The following is a 19184-nucleotide window of genomic DNA, read 5'->3' as shown; positions in this document are numbered from 1 at the left end:
ATAATTGGTGATGGAGCTAAAGTGTAGGGTACAAATGAGCATTCTTAACTCTTGTCTTTTGCTCTTTCTAAAATTAATAGTTTTTTAAATTTTGCAATCTATAGAGTGATGTGTAAATATTTTAACTACTTTATTGCTACCTCCTGATGTTTTACTTTTTTTGTAGAATATTAAATCAATATTTACTGCAATATATCTAACATTCTAGTTCAGTGCTGTTTCCCTTGGATTCCTAATTCCTTTGGGAGAGAGTATGGTATAATGAACAAGCTTGGGTTTAAAAAAAAATGGAATCACAACTCTAGTCCACTGCTGGCAAGAAATACAACTTCAGACAAATTAATTGACCTTTCTAAGTCTCAATTTTCTCATCTGTGCAATGGGCATGACAATGTTCCTCCTACATAAGGCTTTTAAGGGGATTAAATAAGATACGCCTGTGATGCAATGAACAGTTAGCAGCACCCAATAAAATGAAAAAGAATGTCTCCTATTTTTGTCATTTTGTCATGAAAAGCCCTTCAACCTTTAGAGTACAGCTTATGAATCAGAAAACATACTGCCAATAACATAGTCCTTTACAACTGAACCTAGAGTTCATTCCGTTTATAAAGTAAAAATCCTTTGTTCACTCCTTTGTTCAAGTTGTACCCTCAACTTACAGTGGTTTTTCACCTCTCAATAGCCCTTTGATTTTTCAAGTTTCATCTCAAATGCACTTCTACAAAGGAGCCTTCACTGAGACTGCACACAGAAATTTAATCTCCCATTTCTTTCCCTTCCCATTGTGGTTTGCTGTTATCACTTTTATATCACTTATTGTGAGAATCTTAATTTTACAATTGTCTACCTGTCTGTCTTTCCATAATACAATGAGAGCTCTGAGAATATGGGGAATGGTTAGCACAACGCTTAGCACATAGTAGGTTCTTTTTACAGCAAATGTCTGTTGAACTAAATTGAAAAGAAAATAAGGAACTTTAAAAATGTAGTGATTTGTCTTAATTTTGCAATCATATGCCATCATTTAAAATCAAATCTATAAACTGAAAAACGGATGTGATACTTAGGGTATTTGAGCATTGAGGAATTTTATAATTTCAGAAAACTGTAGAAAAAGTAGTTTTCTTGATGGGAAAGCAATGATAAATTCCCTCATTTTTAAAAATTTTGTTAAATGTTTTTATTTTTTGAGAGAGAGAGAGAGGGAGGGAGAGGGAGAGGGAGAGGCAGAGAGAGAGGGTGACATACAATCTGAAGCAGGCTCTAGGCTCTGAGCATGACAACACAGAGCCCAACAGGACTTGAGCTCATGGACTGCAAGATCATGACCTGAGCCAAAGTCAGATGCTTAACCTAGTGAGCCACCTTGGTGCCCCTAAATTAACTCATTTTTAATTGGCAGAGCAAAAGAAATACTCCTTGAATGATTAAGTACTCAAGGAGAAAATTGAGAGCTTGAATTGTACAAGGTTTGTATGTGACATTGTATTTTTAAAATAACAAGCTAGGAAACACAGAAAATTGGAGCTTCATTCATTCATCCATTCATTTTCTTCAAATATTTATTGAGCCTTTAGCAGGACTCTAGAATTTGAAAGATTATTAAGACTTTACCTTCTAAGAACTCAATATTGTTAAAATATGATGACAACACTAGTCTTGTTGGTCAGTGTTTACACCTGATTTTTATTGAATTCGATTTTGATATATAAGCGAACTTATTTTGTACATGCAGTATTGTAAGATACAATCCTTTTGAGAAGAAGATGGGGAAACAAAATATTATAATTCTAAAGATGCATGTATATATACATACATATTTATATGTACATCTTCAAATGGCTGAGTATTTTAACTTTAACATTAATGCTATAATTAATTTGCAGTCTTTTCAATCTAGAATTTAAACAAAAACAAAGCATAACCTTATATATTTTTAAATGTTTGTTTTATTTTTGAGAGAGAGAGTGTGAGTGGAGGAGGAGCAGAGAGAGGAGGGGACAGAGGATCTGAAGAAGGCTCCAGCCTCCTTGCTGACAGTAGCGAGCCCGACTCTGGGCTCGAACTTACGAACCGTGAGATCATGATCTAAGCTGAAGTCGGATGCTCAACCAACTGAGCCACCCAGGCACCCCGAGTGTAACATTATTTTGAAAAATTCTGTAATTCCCTTTGATTAATATACTGTTCATTAGTATTGATCAGAGAGGCAACAAACTTCATAGCATATTTTTTTAGTCACATAACTGTGTTTTTTCATTAAAGGGAGAAATGAAGAGATTTAAAAGATTACTGGCTCTTTTCCATTTTTTTCTTGTGTAGATGTTAAAGTTTTTGACTCATGTAGTCTCACCTTAAATAGTGTACAGTAGAGATTTTTTTTAAATTTGGAAAACTTTATTATAATGAAGTAAAAATAATTTTTTCACATTTTCTCATATTAAGTAATGGAATGTTAGAAGGTATTCAGTTTCACATTGTAGTTAGAGAGTCATAAATTTAAAATGCACAAAGGTAATTATATTTATAAATGTGTACAATGATTTCAGAAGTTGATAAGTTCTATGAAATAAACAAAACATAGTAATATGACAAAGTGACTAGGGTTTGCAATAAGATGAGTTGTGGGGGGAAAGGCTTCTCTATAGAAGTGGCAATGAAGGTGAATTAGAAAAATGGAGTTTGTCATGTGAGGAATAGAGAAAAAAACATTCTGATCAGGGAAAGTAACACATGCAAAGTCATAAAGTTGCAGTATAATTGCATGTCTAAGAAACAGGAAGAAGGACAGTAGAGCTAGAGAACAACAAAGAAGACAGAGAATGGTAGTTTCATTCAAATAGCAGTGCATGTGGACCATGGTAAACAGTGTTTTTTGTTTTGTTTTGTTTTGTTTTGTTTTGTTTTAAATGATTGGAAGAAACTGGAGCGTTTTAAGCAGGAGAGGGACTTAAAGGTATAAACTGAAGCTGTCACAAGCAGACCTTGATGTGTGATCATCCTATTTATAAGGATATTAAGATAGACAAACTAAGGAAATGTTAGTGACTCAAACAAAAGTATCAGTATAGAGATGGAGAGAACTTGTACGAAATGTGTGTCAAACAAGAGAAGAGCATCCTGCCAGATGCTTCAGTAGCCAACCTTCTGCCCATGGGCAGTCCCTAGTCTTCCTCTAAATTTTCAGCCGCCTGATCATCCTACTCCTTATTAAAAAAAAAAAAAAAAATCCAGTAACCAGTGACTCTTGTTTCTGGTCTGTTTAGGATTCCCCAACTGCTCCAATTGTCATATCCCAAATAGCTATACTATGGTTTCTCAGGACTCCCTTCTACTTCTAGTCCTTGCTTAGTGTTGAATCCACTTTCCATGGTAGTTTTCTGGTGATCATTTTGATAGTGGTTTCTTTGTTCGATCCAATCTTATTTGCTCTCTATGTTTCCGGGATGCTTTGATGTGTCTAAGTACATTGATAGTCTTATTCTGTTGTTTTCCTGGAATACCTAAATATGTGGGGAGTGAGAGAGATGCTAGCTTTTGTTTAATCAACAGTCTTGACCTCAAACAACTCTAATATAACCTCCCAAAACACACATACACAAATGATATGACTTATATTGATTTAACATAGAGTGATTTTCCTTACAGCTGCACTATATAAACCACTTCAAATCTTTTAGCTATACCTTAATGTAGTATCTATTAGTTTTTAAAATTTTTTAGATTTGATACTTTACAACTGCATCTTCCTCAGTTATTGAGAATGTTTTATAAACTTTTGTCTGTGTATCAAATTATTGCAGACAACCGTGAGTCAATGAAATATTTTTTAGTTTCCTAAATTTCCCATCTCGTTTTCATTACAATGCAAATTTACATAATCTAATATGCTTATATTTTCTGAGTACTTATAGGAATTACTGGGTTTTCTAAATCTGTATTGAATTTATAATAATCAAAAAGTAAAATCACCAATACATAAATCTTTAAAAATGATTAGTTATTATATATTCAGATTATACAATTTAGATTATTTTGTATATTTATATTCTTTGTTACTCTTATATTATCAGTTTTAAAATACATATGTTTCTTCTTGTGTACTCTTTAATCTTTTAATGGGAATGTGCTGCTCTCCCTTAAGACTTTGGTCTTTGTATTTGAACAGACCTGGATTTGAATCCTAGCTTTGCCACTCTGTGACCTTGGGTAAAAGACTAATCTCCATAATACTTATTTTTCTCATCATAAAGTTGGAATTATGCATACTGCATGATAATTTGCAGTGTAGCATATTTAAATCTGCTTTCACAATGCCTGGTTCTCAGTACATTTGTTACCATTGTTCTCCTTATTGGTTGCATGTTGGGTTTCCATTCTGGCATCACCATTTATTAGTTGTACAATCTCAAAAAAGCAAATTAATATTTCAGACAGCATAGAATTTTGAGGTTAATTAAATGTGAGAGTGGATATTGGAGTACTTTAAAAACAACAAAACATTTTAAAAATTCAAAGTAGCAAAAACAGAACTAGAGTAACACCTTTTTTTAACTTAGGACATAAGAAAATATACCACTATTACATAGTTACAAAATAAAGGGAAGGACAGCAATTGTGAGATAGCGCTGCACAGCACTGAAGCTAAATGAGGATAATCATTATAGGCAGTACTACCCAGATATAAAAACATCAACTTTTATCGCTCTCCTTCAGATTTTCTGCTGGGGTTCTTTCCTGGGAATTGTAGTCAGTTTCTACCAGCAACATTACCTTGTCTATCCAACTAGTTTTATTCCTTGATTTTCCTTCACTTCCTCACAAAAACATACAGATGAAGAGGTCACACTTTTATTTTTCTTAACTAAATTTCTTCCTTGACCATCAAATGAGTGAAATTCCAAATAATGGTAATTTCCTTCAAATGCTTGGGTACTAAGCAAGAATATTTACTGAGAGATTATTATGTTTTATTATATCTTGCCATTTGTAAATTATATCAGCTGGTTTTAGGAAGCCCATAAGCTGAATATAAACAATATGACAATAAATGAAATTTAATTAATGTGGATTATATGAGGAGTTTGGTAAGATATATTGTGGAAATCATGGCTTGTTTAAAATAATAATTACAGCTTTATTCCTCTCTTATTTTTAATATTCAACAATAACGATATTAATTATTTGAAGATATTTTGTTTCCTTATTGTTAATAAATTCAATCAATTGACATTGATGATCAGGTTCAATCTGTTCTGGTGTTGACAACTTAATAGAGCTGTGATTACCTTAGCAATGTGTGTGGAGAAATCTGTTTAGTTGACTAACTCTTAGTAATTGCCTTTGAGTATCACATTTTTAGTATTTTGAATGTGAAAGAAGGAAGCCAATTAAATGATTAAAAAGAATCTCCTCATATAGGATCATCCCCTGATGGTATATCAGATTTGCTGGAAGCAATATGAGTGACTTGGCTGTTAGGTGTTTATTTGCCTTTATACACAAAAATAATATGGGGGACTCTAGAGCAATTCTCCAACGAGAGTGAGTGCTTTTGCCAACCTAGATGCAGATACTTCTCTGATTCTTTCTTATGATCCACTGAAAAATAACTCTTGTGGAAAAGTTGGATAGATGGGTTTCAGTAGCAATAGCATAGACTTTCATAGGGAAACATGAGCTGAGCACAAATGAAACCTGTGACCCTGACTTTATTAATGCCCTAATCTTGTCATCCAATCCAGCAAGCTGTGTGGACTGTATAGTCCACACAGGTATAAGTGCTAATGAATTCAAATTTTTAAAAATAAAACCCAGTCAAAATAGAATATCTACATAACTGAGAAAAGAATAATGGTGACTAAAACTAACATGTACACCTGCCAGTCACTAAGCTACACCTGACACTAATGTAACATTGTGTGTCAAATATACTCAAAACAGATGAACAAAGAAAACGCTACAGGTTCTGTAACACTGCTATAAATTTGGGTTCTCCACTCATTGGCTTGGGCAAATTACTTTGCTTAGAAGTATTAGTTTACTTATCTATGAAATAGGGGTAATAACAGTACCTGCCTCATGGAGTTATTGAGTGTCAGAAATGAGGCCATTCATACATAGTTGTTTCCCCAGTGCCCAGAATTTAATAGAAAATAAATGTTAGCTTTATTAGATTTTATCACAACTACAAGACTATATAGTTGACCCTTGAACAATTCAGAGTTTAGGGACACCAGGCCCTCCCGATATAAATCCCTATATAAATTTGATTCCCCCCAAATTGAAGTACTAATAGCCTACTGTTGACCAGGAGACTAGCTGATAATACAAGTCAATAAACACCTATTTTCTACGTTATATGTGTTATATAATGTATTCTTTTTAAAAAAATATTTTTAGTGCAAGTATAGTTGAGATATAGTGCTAAGTTAGTTTCAAGTGTACAACATAGTGATTCAACAATTATGTACATTACAGAATGTTCACCACAATGTGTCTTACAGTATTATTGACTATATTCCCTATGATGTACTCTTCATCCCTGTGACTTATTATTTTATAACTGCAAGTTTGTGACTCTTAATCCCCTTTACCCATTTGCCCAACCCTGTCTCCCTTCCTTTTGGCAACTACTAGTTTGTTCTCTATATTTATGAGTCTACTTCTGTCTTTTTTGTTGTTATTGTTGTTTGCTTGTTTGTTCATTTTGTTGTTATTTTTAAGATTCCACATATAAGTGAAATCATATGTTATTTGTCTTTCTTCATCTGGCTTATTTCACTTAGTATAAAATCCTCTAGTTATATCCACATTGTCACAAATGGCAAGATTTCATTATTTTATGGCTGAATAATATTCCATTTGAAGTATGATATATAAATATAGATATATCACATCTTCTTTATCCATTTATCTATCGATGAACATTTAAGTTGCTTGCATATCTTTGCTGTCATAAACAATGCTGCAATAAATATAGGGCTGTGTGTATCTTTCTGAATTAGTGTTTTTTGTTTTCTTCTGGTAAATACCTAGTTGTGGAAAAACTGGGTCATATAGTATTTTTACTTTTAATTTACTGAAGAACCTCCATACTGTAATTCCCTAGTGGCTTCACCAATTTACATTCTAACCAACAGTGTACAGGTGTTGTTCCCTTTTCTCCACATCCTTAGGAACACTTATTATTTCTTATCTTTTTGATATAGCCATACTGACTGATAGATATTTTATTGTGTTTTGATTTGCATTTCCCTGATCATTAGTGATATTGAGCATTTTTTCATGTGTCTATTGGCCATCTGTATGTCTTCTTTGTTATGTATTGTACTCTTACAATAAAGTAAACTAGAAAAAGAAAATGCTATTAAGAAAATCATAAGAAAGAGAAAATACATTTACAGTACTATATTGTATCAGAAAAGAATCTATGTATAAATGGACCCACACAGTTCAAACTTCTATTGTTCAAGAGTCAACTGTACTTTCAATACCCAAAGTAGTGGTCTAATGGATTCTGGAGTAAATATTTGTAAATAAGTGATAAGCTCTATCCCTGAACATGAAAGTGACTACTTTGAAGTCATTTCCCAAAACTCTTTTCCAGATTCCATGCTGGTCTGTAAGGATTCATGCAACTCTCCAAAGTATTTATTTCATATATGAAAAATCTAGCACATTTGTGACTGATAATGAAAATAATCATGTCATTAAATAACCAACACTTTAGTGGTACTAGTATATTCCTAAGAAATATAATCCTATGAAGTATTAATCAAATTCACTTTTCAGTTGAGGTGTTAAAGATCATCCCTGGTCCCTAAAAGGCCATTTCTGATATAGAGACTGGAGTTGTTAAAGTGTATTTTAAAATAGCATACAATTTCTTTAGTGTCCATATTTATTTACCACTTTTTTCACATTTATATCTAAAAATATCAGTGTCTTGTTCATGTGGATCCACTTTATCTTTTCTAGTTCTAAGAATCTCTTATTTAGTTTGAAATTAGACTATAAATTGCCCAAAGGAAGTACCTCAGTATCCCTATCACTGTTAAAAAATGGAAAAGTCTAGAGCCTTAGAAAATATGCACTGGACTTTATTAAGCAATAGTTTTAGGAAACGGAAGTGAATTTTTTGCGTGTGCCAATATTTCCATCTTATTACAGATGGCTCTTTCTGGCAGAGGATAAGGACAGAGGGAAGCCAATTAATTTGCCATCATTTTCCTAAGAATATATGAATAATATAGTATATTGCCCTTAAAAATGAGTTTTTGCCATCATTCTCTACTAATATATATATATATATATATATATATATATATATATATAATCTGCAACCTTAAGGTTGCTCTACAAAGGCAATATTTATTTTATTTTTGAGAGAGAGAGACACACGCAGTGAGAGCGAGGGTGGGGCAGAGAGAGCTGGAGACAGAATCTGAAGCAGACTCCAGGTTCTGAGCTATCAGCGTAGAGCCCGATGTGGGCCTTAAACTCACAGACTGCAAGATCATGACCTGAGCCAAAGTTGGATGCCCAACCGACTGAGCCACCCAGGCGCCCCTACAAAGACAATATTTAGCTTCCATGTTTCTTGCAGGAAAAATAACATATTGCTATTGAGTGGATTTTGCCTCTTAGTCTTCCCTTTCTTAACAATGAAGTTAATGCTCCAAAATAAATGGCAAAATCAATTTTAACTGGCAGTTGATGTCTATTCAATAAGCAACTTAAATCACTTCATGTTCTTTAAATATAAGAACAAAAGTAGAATTTAGGGTTACCTGTTACAAAGAGTAATATGGGTAATTAGTTGATACGGTCAAAGATTATGATATACTTATGGTTTAATAATTTACAATAGTAAATTATTCTCATGAGGTAAAAGTAATGCAAAATTATGCAATTTAATTTGCATGTCTAATACATCCTTGATATAATAACCAATTAAGATGAGTGGGCTAACATCACATTTAATGATTTATTCATTAAAATAGCAAATATTTTAAATAATAATATTCTTTAAATAAGAGCTAATCATACTATATTCTACACCAATATTCTGTGGAAATAAATGATAAGATTATAGAAACAATAAGATTTTGATAAGCTGGAAAACTTTGCGTTTGGATTTTCTGGTTAATTAGACATTAGTTCAGAAATTCATTTTCTTTTAACACTTTAAAAATAATCTTTCTAGAAAATATTATTTGTTTTTCCTGTATTTAAAAAAATTTAATGTTTATTTATTTTTGAGAGAGAGAGAGAGAGTACGAGTGGGAGAGGGACAGAGAGACAGAGACGGATACACAGAATTGGAAGCAGGACCCAGGCTCTGAGCTGCCAGCACAGAGCCTGACGTAGACCTCGGACCCACAAACCGTGAGATCATGACCTGAGCTGAAGTCAGATGCTTATCCAGCTAAGCCACCCAGGCACCCCTTGTTCTGTCTTAATGAGTACACTGTATTGAATGCAGACAGAACATTTGGTTTTGTTTTTATTTTTCCCTTTATATTAGGATCAGCATCCTGAGTATCAATTTAAATTACAGTATATGGTGCCTGTAAATATATATAAAGAGAAGAGATTCACTAAAGTCTTTAGAATATTTGTTACCCTGCCCCCCCTTATTTATTTAAGAAAACTGAGTTCTGAAATGTGTCAAACCGTGGGCAGCGACTTCAGGTATAAAGATGAATTTGGCATGATCTCTCCTTCAGATGCTCAAAATCTACTGGAGAAACCAGATAAGCATCACAGTAACTGAAAGCAGTGTGACAGGGATGATTAATGTGGTTTGAACTTACTATTATGGGGCATAAGATAAATCTGCAAAAATTATAAAATTAAGCTGATTTAATTTCAGTTAAAGAGATTTGGAGAAGATTTGTCAGCTCTGTAGATCCCAAGCACTAGGTAACAGACCTTAGGGATGAGTGGCAGAATATGGAGTAAAATAATGAAAAATGTTTTACTAATTAACTCTCATCAATTACTATTTTTTCAAGATTATATAAAATGTTCATAATTTGACTCTTCATTTTATAACTTCCTTAAACTATTTTTTCATTTCTGTCAGTTCTTATTTTTGATAAAAAGTGTTATCCATTTACCTACAAGGTCTCTGAGTCAGGGTATTAAAATACATGAAAAGAATTTCAAAAATCCATGCATAAAAAGCAACACATTTTCTAGACAGCTGTCCATGGAATATATCATTTGTTATTTGAAAAGTCCATATTTAAACTTAAGGTTGACACTTTGTCCTTAATTCACGCTGCAATGCTTCTAACTTCCCTACATAATAATGTGAGTTAAAGAATGTATTAATACAATTGCTACTGCTGTCACTTGGTTCATATATTTAGTGATGATTCTTACATGTTTCTCTCTGGATACATAAACACATGCATGTATGTCCATGTATATGCTTACTGGGATCACGAACGAGCTAAAATGTTACACTTAGGTCTAAAATGTGAATCTCAAATCAGACCCAATAGTTTATCTGCTGAAATCATTTCTATGATAAGTGAAAATAACTGGAAGACTTTAAAGGTTCAGAGAATGTTTCATGAAACATACACACTTTTGAATTGCCCATCAGCACCCTCAATGTCATGTACACTGGTCATCCAGACAGTGGCATGTGTCTTGCTATTCCAACCAGAATGTCATTCTGAGTGGCTATTTTATTGATGAGGTAAAATTCCAATACATTTATCCCTGTAGTTTAAGCTTCCCGCTAGCATTATAATTAATTGGAGAAATTAAATATTCATTTAAAGAGTCAATAGAGATTTGCGCACAAATAAAGTCGAAGTTTCAATGAATGATCTAAGAGAAGCAGACATTTAAAGGTATGCATAGAGTATTTGCTTGATTTGTCCCAAGTTTAATAGCAAGTTTAAATTATTTTTTTTAAGTTTTTATTTATTTTTGAGAGAGAGAGAGACAGATCTCCAGAGGGGGAAGGACAGAGAGAGAGGGAGACAGAATCTGAAGCAGGCTCCAAGCTCTGAGCTGTCAGCGAAGAGCCTAATGCAGGACTTGAACTCGTGAACCACCAGATCATGACCTGAGCAGAAGTCGAAGGCTCAACCGACTGAGCTACCCAGGCACCCCAAAAATTCTAACCATATGATATTTTTAAGTGATAAAAATAATATATAGTCATGCTTTTAAAAACTACAAGCATTGAGAAGAGTGTAAGTGAAAAAGTAAAAAAAAGTTCTATCTATTTTTCCATATGACATACTATACTCCCTTTATATTGATTGATTGATTGATTGATTGATTGAGAGACAGAGAGCACAGGCAGGGGAGGGGCAGAGGGAGAGGAATAGAGAAAATCCCAAGCAGGTTCCATGCCCAGTGCAGAGCCCAATGCAGGTCATGGCTTCATCTTAAGATCGTGAGATCATGGCCTAACCTGAATTCAAGAGTTGGACACTTAAGTGACTGAGCAAAGCAGGTGCCGCCATATTATACTCACTTTCTAGAGAGTACAACTATTGGATATCCTTCCATGAAATGTCTATGTATAGTTAAGCATTTGTGTGTGTAATTTTTTTTTTATATATATATGAAATTTATTGACAAATTGGTTTCCATACAACACCCAGTGCTCATCCCAAAAGGTGCCCTCCTCAATACCCATCACCCACCCTCCCCTCCCTCCCACCCCCCATCAACCCTCAGTTTGTTCTCAGTTTTTAAGTCTCTTATGCTTTGGCTCTCTCCCACTCTAACCTCTTTTTTTTTTTCCTTCCCCTACCCCATGGGTTCCTGTTAAGTTTCTCAGGATCCACATAAGAGTGAAACCATATGGTATCTGTCTTTCTCTGTATGGCTTATTTCACTTAGCATCACACTCTCCAGTTCCATCCACGTTGCTACAGAGGGCCATATTTCGTTCTTTCTCATTGCCACGTAGTACTCCATTGTGTATATAAATCACAATTTCTTTATCCACTCATCAGTTGATGGACATTTAGGCTCTTTCCATAATTTGGCTATTGTTGAGAGTGCTGCTATGAACATTGGGGTACAAGTGCCCATATGCATCAGTACTCCTGTATCCCTTGGGTAAATTCCTAGCAGTGCTATTGCTGGGTCATAGGATAGGTCTATTTTTAATTTTCTGAGGAACCTCCACACTGCTTTCCAGAGCAGCTGCACCAATTTGCATTCCCATCAACAGTGCAAGAGGGTTCCTGTTTCTCCACATCCTCTCCAGTATGAAAATAAAAAGCTTCTGCACAGCAAAGGAAACAATCAACAAAACTAAAAGGCAACCAACTGAATGGGAAAAGATATTTGCAAATGACATATCGGACAAAGGGCTAGTATCTAAAATCTATAAAGAGCTCACCAAACTCCACACCCGAAAAACAAATAACCCAGTGGAGAAATGGGCAGAAAACATGAATAGACACTTCTCTAAAGAAGACATCCGGATGGCCAACAGGCACATGAAAAGATGTTCAGCATCGCTCCTTATCAGGGAAATACAAATCAAAACCACACTCAGGTATCACCTCACGCCAGTCAGAGTGGCCAAAATGAACAAATCAGGAGACTGTAATATTTTTTGTATACAAATGGGATGATGCTTTTCATGTTATGAAATTTGCCTTTTTTAAAAAGTATGTATGTTAGATAACTTTAATATAATAACATATGGATCCATCTAATTCATTTTATCAAGTGCACAAGACCGAATTTGTTCACCATTAAGGATGGATGAACTTTGATGGATATTTTAGTTGCCATTTTGATTTTTTGTCTTTCCTTTCTTGGGACTAAATGACTAAATTGTTATCAAGTCCAATTATTCATTTCTGGATCTGAGGATAGGTTAGGATGGTTTCCATGAAAAGCATTAGATCAAACATGAGCAACAGAGTTGCCACCACTTGTTAGTGATGTAACTTTGGATAAGATGGGTTGTCTTCCAATGTTTCCATGATTAGATTCACAAAATGTGTATATTTCTAAAACAGGAACATCAGCCCTTGACTTACAACGTGGTTAGAATAAGTGAAGCAATATATGTTGAAGTGTTTTTTTTTTAAATGAAATCTTTTAAAAATGTAATGTAGATTTAGCATCCATACTCTTAGTAGAGTCATAAAATAAACTATTAGCTCAAACCTGGGCAGTATTTTTATGTGACTTGGTTATGGACAAAGAACTTAAGGTAATTTTATTTTAGACTTAACTTGATCTGAGATTTAAGGGAAGTTTGAAATTTTACTGGGCAACAGGCAGGACGTAGAATAGGAGAATCTACCTCTCTTTGCTCCTTACTGTGTTACTGTGAACTATGAACTCTGCAAAAGCAATTCTCCTGTTAGAAAGGCTTCTGAAGTTTTTAGTTACCTTTGCGTATTGTTATCTACTGTGTATTTTTGGATAGGGAGGAATAAGGCAAATCAGACATAGATCTAACTGTGTTTCCATGGACAGTTGGGGAAGATGGGGTGAACTCACTAGGATAAAGTACATACAACACCTAACAACATTCCTGACAGGATTCTAGTCACTAAAATGTTAATTCCCTGAAATAATATAGATAAGCGAATTAATTGGACTGTAGGAAAGACAATGGATAATGGAATTATAGTAAAAAAAATTCTCAACCAGATACTTTGTTTTACTGTAATACCATGAAAAATTATTCTAAGAAAAAACTGAGTTTGTGTGTACGTGTATGGGTTTTTGTCTTGGTAAGTTTACAACTTAAAATGGTAGTTTGAGCACTGCATATTTTCAGGACGTTCAGGTCCTGCTAGGAGCTCCTATTTTATGAATGTTTGTATTGTATGGATTTTTGCTCCTGGGAGTAAAAAGTAAAATAACTGTAGACATTTTATGTATTTGTTTCATGACTCAGGCAGCCCTTGGGAGGTTAAGAAAGGGAACATGTGTGGCCAGACGGCTTTTACTGTGTGCTCAAAGTTCGCCTTGACCCTTCTCTTTGCATTATTCCTCACCACCCATGAAATAAAATTGGTGTGGGAATTTTTCCATATAGCCTTGTATCATTTTACCAAGCTTCATTTTTTCCCCTTGGTTTAAGTATTCACAACTAATTAGATTCTTTAAAAAAAAATCTGAAATCACTGTGCAGCTATAAAAAAAAAGATGAGGAAGTTTTTCGTATACTGATATAGAAAGATCTCCCGGATATACGGTTAAGTAAAAAAAGAAAGGGGCAAAACAGTGAATTTAGAATGTTATCCTTTATGTAAAAAAGAGAAGAAATAAAAATACATGTAGTTTATAACTACTGTGTCTATATAAATAATCTCCTTGAATTTGCATAGAGAATATGGAAAGGACACACACAAAATGGAAGAGTGCTTACCTACAGGATCAAGGATGAGGCAGGAACAGGAGAGCTAAGGGTAGGTGAGATGGACCATGACTTTTCAGTATCCCTTCGTATTTATTGAATGATTTTTTAACTTTGTGAATGAATTATCTATTCAAACGATGTGATTATATGAAAAAAAAACTGTTTTCAATCCATAGTGAAAGTAGCAAAACACACTGGAAACAGCATAGACTATAAACCTGAGGGGCATGAAGGTTTGTGGCACATTTGCCACTGTTGCCTAGAACTTCGGACAGGTCTCTGAGACTCAATCTCCCTGGCTTCAGTGTTCGCACCTGCTACAGATGAAGAGGTTACAGTAAATGATCTCATAGCTTAGATGTCATTATGAGTTATATTTTAATTGATCTAAGATTGTGCATAATCTGGAGCTACTGGATTAGTGCCATAGGCCACGGAAGGCATGGAAACATATGTTCTAATATATTTTCCATCCAAAATGTTGTCATAGTATTTCTTAGACGAGATCCATTTTATACCATTCTTCTAGCTATATTTTTTAAAGGTAGGAACGTTGCATGAAATAATCTCTCTTAAAATTGTTTAATTGTATAGCAGGTTTCCTTAGAGGAATTTAACTTTTCAACAAAATTTAGCCTAGAAATGTGCCCTGATAAGAGTCATAAAATTATGGAGCACCAACTATGTGCTAGATAATGTGCTAGGAACTTTACATCTGTAATTTTCACAGCAATCCTACAAAAAGGTGCTTCTTTTATCATAATTTTTACTTGAGGAAATAATGCTTAGAGACATTTAGGTCATGGATAGATATTCTATGTGTAAAACAGAATATATTAGGAAAGGTAAGAAAGATGACTATTAACATCTCTCTGTGGAATACGTTAGCAGTAGCTCTGTCTGGAGGCAATAAAAGACTAGATAATTTCCTTGAGTCTTTTCACTGACAGACTGGGCTTGGGAGAGGGTATATATCATGGGAGCTTCTCGTCTGCCTAGTCTCCCACAGGGCATGCTCAACAGAGAGACATATAGAGAAAAGAGGACACATTGAGATGCTCAGAGGTGCCCACATAAATGGGAGGAAGCTTGCAAGAAAAACACGCATACAGGCCATACCCAGAGGCGCAAAAAGGAAGAGAGGGAGAGACACATAGGGATGGATATATGTAAAAACAATAACATGTGCCCTCAGAAACACAGAGGCAGAGACAACCACTGTAAACCTTCCAACACCGTGAGGTGATCAGGGAGGCATACAAAGAGAAATACACAAAAGTACAGATAGAATGGGACACAAGGTGTCAACGACACTCAGAAGCAGAAGAAGTCTTCTAAATGGAGACACAAAGCACATATACAACAGAGAGGAGAAAAAGCACACACTTGGTCAGAGAGATACACAAGGCAGAACAAAGTATGCAAATAAGCAGCAAGATGTAATTGGGAAGATCTCATATATTCAGACAAAATGAATGACATGTAACCCCATAGGAATGAAATGTGCGCCTAACTAGACAGGAAAATTCACACACATTTATACACAAAGAAATACACACACAAGGATAGATGTGACATCCATGCATGGAGAGAGACACACACAGAGAAATAACCAGAGACGTAGTTACTCATAGCTTGAAGACAAAAAGAATAAGACTTTAATTCTCACTATAATAATTCAAAATTTTCCTAGCTTCCCTGGCTCCTGCACTAGGCGGGGGGTGGGGGTGTGGGGGTAGGGGGTGGAGGGGGGGATCCAACGATTCCTCTTTTCCCAGGCCACAGATGGTGCTGCCACCCTTAGATTGCTGTGCTATGTTCTTATTGTATTTTTATACTTCTGTTTATTTCATTATGTTCTAGGGAGCATATTTCCCTCACTCCTGGACATTTATACCCCTTAGATATCTCTTAAGAAATTTTACATCGTCCTTACGTTACATTCCTTAATTTTCCTAGAAGTATGTTCTGAACTACTTCAGGTTGAGCTCATTGCTTTGTCTGAAACTTATTTCTTCCTACCAGCCTTAGTTTTACTAAGGTCTGGTATGATATTACATGAGATAGTAAGGTGAGTTTTCTTAGTAATATGTGAGCCTCAAAGAATCTAAATTATTGTCAGGATTAAGTACATTTTAAACAGATATGCTGTGAAATATTTTGAGATGGAGATTATCTCTTGACTAAATTTCTAAATACTAAAGCAAAGGAATAGAGACATTGAATATTTTCAATGACATATATGTGTATTATTATATGTATGTATACATGTATACATTATTATATATATGTATACATATGTATACATATGTTTGTATACATGTTCATATATACACATATCTATCCATGTCTACCTAATCTATATATCACCTAATGTATTCTAAAAAATAAAGCTTTATTTGGGAATAGACCACTCTGTTTCTTTTGAGTATTTTCTTCTCAAAGAGAAGACACCATATGAGTCAGAGAAATATTTCTAGCTGATGTGGGTCATAACTAAACATGCACACAATGTTGTCAACTTCATATATTTATGCAGATCTTTTTGTTTTATTCCTAGTGAGAGTTAAAATAAGAGTCAAAATCCCCAAATAGGAAAAGGGTCTAGATCCCAAGCTTTCCTCAAAGTGTGTTCCATAGACCTCATTCATCATTCCATTGCTGAACTCTGGACTGAACCCTGATCAATCTCAAAGGGAAGGGGAGTAGGAATTGTCACTTTTAATAAGATCCCTGGGTATCTTTTATGTACACTCATATAGGAGAAGCACTGTCTAGAGAACTGAATTTTATTGATTTTCCTACAGGGATTAATCTGAAAGATATGTTCAAATACAAAGGGAGAGTCATGTGAGGGAAGGATTCCACCTGAGAATTTTGTACAATGTAATTGTCCTGAATATTTCTATCTATTCATTTTTTTTCTTTTCCTTTTGTTTTTAACACAGAACCATTTTGGTCTTTTTTTGCACCTTGTTCTCTTAGGAGTTTTCTCTTTGCCCTTCTGCTTAAAAAAAAAAAATCTACAGAAGCACCTGGGTGGCTCAGTGGGTTAAGCATCCGACTTTGGCTCAGGTCATGATCTCAAGGTTCCTGAGTTCAAGCCCTTCGTCGGGCTCTGTGCTAACAGCTCAGAGCCTGGAGCCTGCTTCGGATTCTGTCTCCCTCTCTCTCTGCCCCTCCCCCCACTCGCACTCTGTCTGTCTGTCTCTCTTTCTCAAAAATAAATAAACATAAAAAATAAAAAAAAAGAAATGTCTACAATAATTAAGCTGACTGCAGAAGAAAATTTCTACTCCATTTCAGCAAAGTAATGTTGAAAATCATTCATTCTCAGTGAAAAATTATCTTTAGGTGAATATAAAAGATAAATGAACCCTAATTATAAGAAATTAAAACATTAGATACTATTTTTTAACATGAACCAGAAGAGTTGAGTTTACTACTAAATAAATATAGATGCATCCATATTTAAAGGAAAAAAAAATACACAGGAATGGTAACTTAGAAAACACATATTGGTGTGGCTCTTCTCTTATAAGAGAAATTTATTTATCCAAATAATTCACTACAGGGTGCCAACACTAAGCCTTTCTTAGTGTATTCCAAATTTACAAACATTGATTCATGTGCAAATTTCTGAAACACATCTCTTGCCTAAAGTCAATTGCATATTTTTATTGCTTTAAATTTTAATACAGCTATTTCTAGATTTCTATATTAAAATAAAAATTCTGTGATATTCAAGAAGTGGCTATTTACCTAAATGTGAAATATTTTAACAAATCAAATGTGATCTCTATATATTTGGAAAAAGTGCTTTCGTTGTAAAAATACTAGCAACTAAACTCAAAAGCTTTTATATTGGTATAAGTAAAAATATTTTCTTCAAAGGCAATCTTGACTGCCAATAGCAAAATATTAGTATTAGATATGTTATCTTTGATAAATATTATTATTCTGGACCATCTTACAAAAAGTAGCTTGATCTGAAGCATTTTAATAGCTTAAAGGAAGAACGAAAATGTAGCGAAGGAGAAATCAATAAAACATGGAGCCTCTTATCCCATATTGATTCTTGTAATCCAGCAACCATTAAATACTTGAGAGATAAACCCCTTTTAAGATGGCATGTTTATATTTTGAAGATCAAATACCTTAATTTTGCTCATGGGTTTCCCAAAACACAATCATGCACAATATAGAATGTAAGCTTTCGGTGGCCATGTTTCCTATTGCAGATGTTCTTAAACTGAGCATCTTAAATGCACATTGTAAGTGGAGTCACCCACAAGCAATTATTTCTTGCAGTGCTGGCATACATAACCACATTTAAACAGTACTACAAATTATGAAAACAAATCTAGAATATCAAAGTTGGTAAATAATAGAATTAGAAAAAATATTTTAATATTCACATAATTTAAAGTATAATTCTATCCAGAATATCACTTTTGCCTTTCTATAAAAATTCTTGGTGTTTCAACTGGATAAAGTATTAGAAATTCTAGCTTGTCCCAAACCTGTCAACTCTTTCCTTAATGACTATTATTACAATGGAAATAGAGAACTATTATGGCATTTTGCTTTCAAATTTTCTGCACTTTTTTCCCCTAATACTACAAATTCAGACCTGATATTGTGCCAAAAAAGAAAGTCTCTTTAAAATTCTCATTAGCAGATAATCAATTTCAAACCTGTAGTGACTAAATATTAAACATATTATTAATTAGATTCAGAGCCTTCACTTTTTTAAAGACACCAGAAAATACCCATTTTTTTCCTCTTGTAAAATGTCAATCTAGTT

The 19184-nt window shown here is 34.1% G+C and overlaps 1 protein-coding gene across 3 annotated transcripts in view; it reads left to right on the top strand.

Moving 5' to 3' along the window:
• The window catches only part of NLGN1 (neuroligin 1), an 843034-nt gene that overhangs the window by 335694 nt on the left and 488156 nt on the right, over nt 1-19184 (top strand). The gene's annotated exons all lie outside the window — the stretch shown is intronic.

This window comes from Prionailurus bengalensis, chromosome C2, assembly GCF_016509475.1.
Source record: "Prionailurus bengalensis isolate Pbe53 chromosome C2, Fcat_Pben_1.1_paternal_pri, whole genome shotgun sequence".
NCBI classification, from domain to species: Eukaryota; Metazoa; Chordata; class Mammalia; order Carnivora; family Felidae; genus Prionailurus; species Prionailurus bengalensis.
This window is presented reverse-complemented; position numbering and strand designations above follow the sequence as displayed.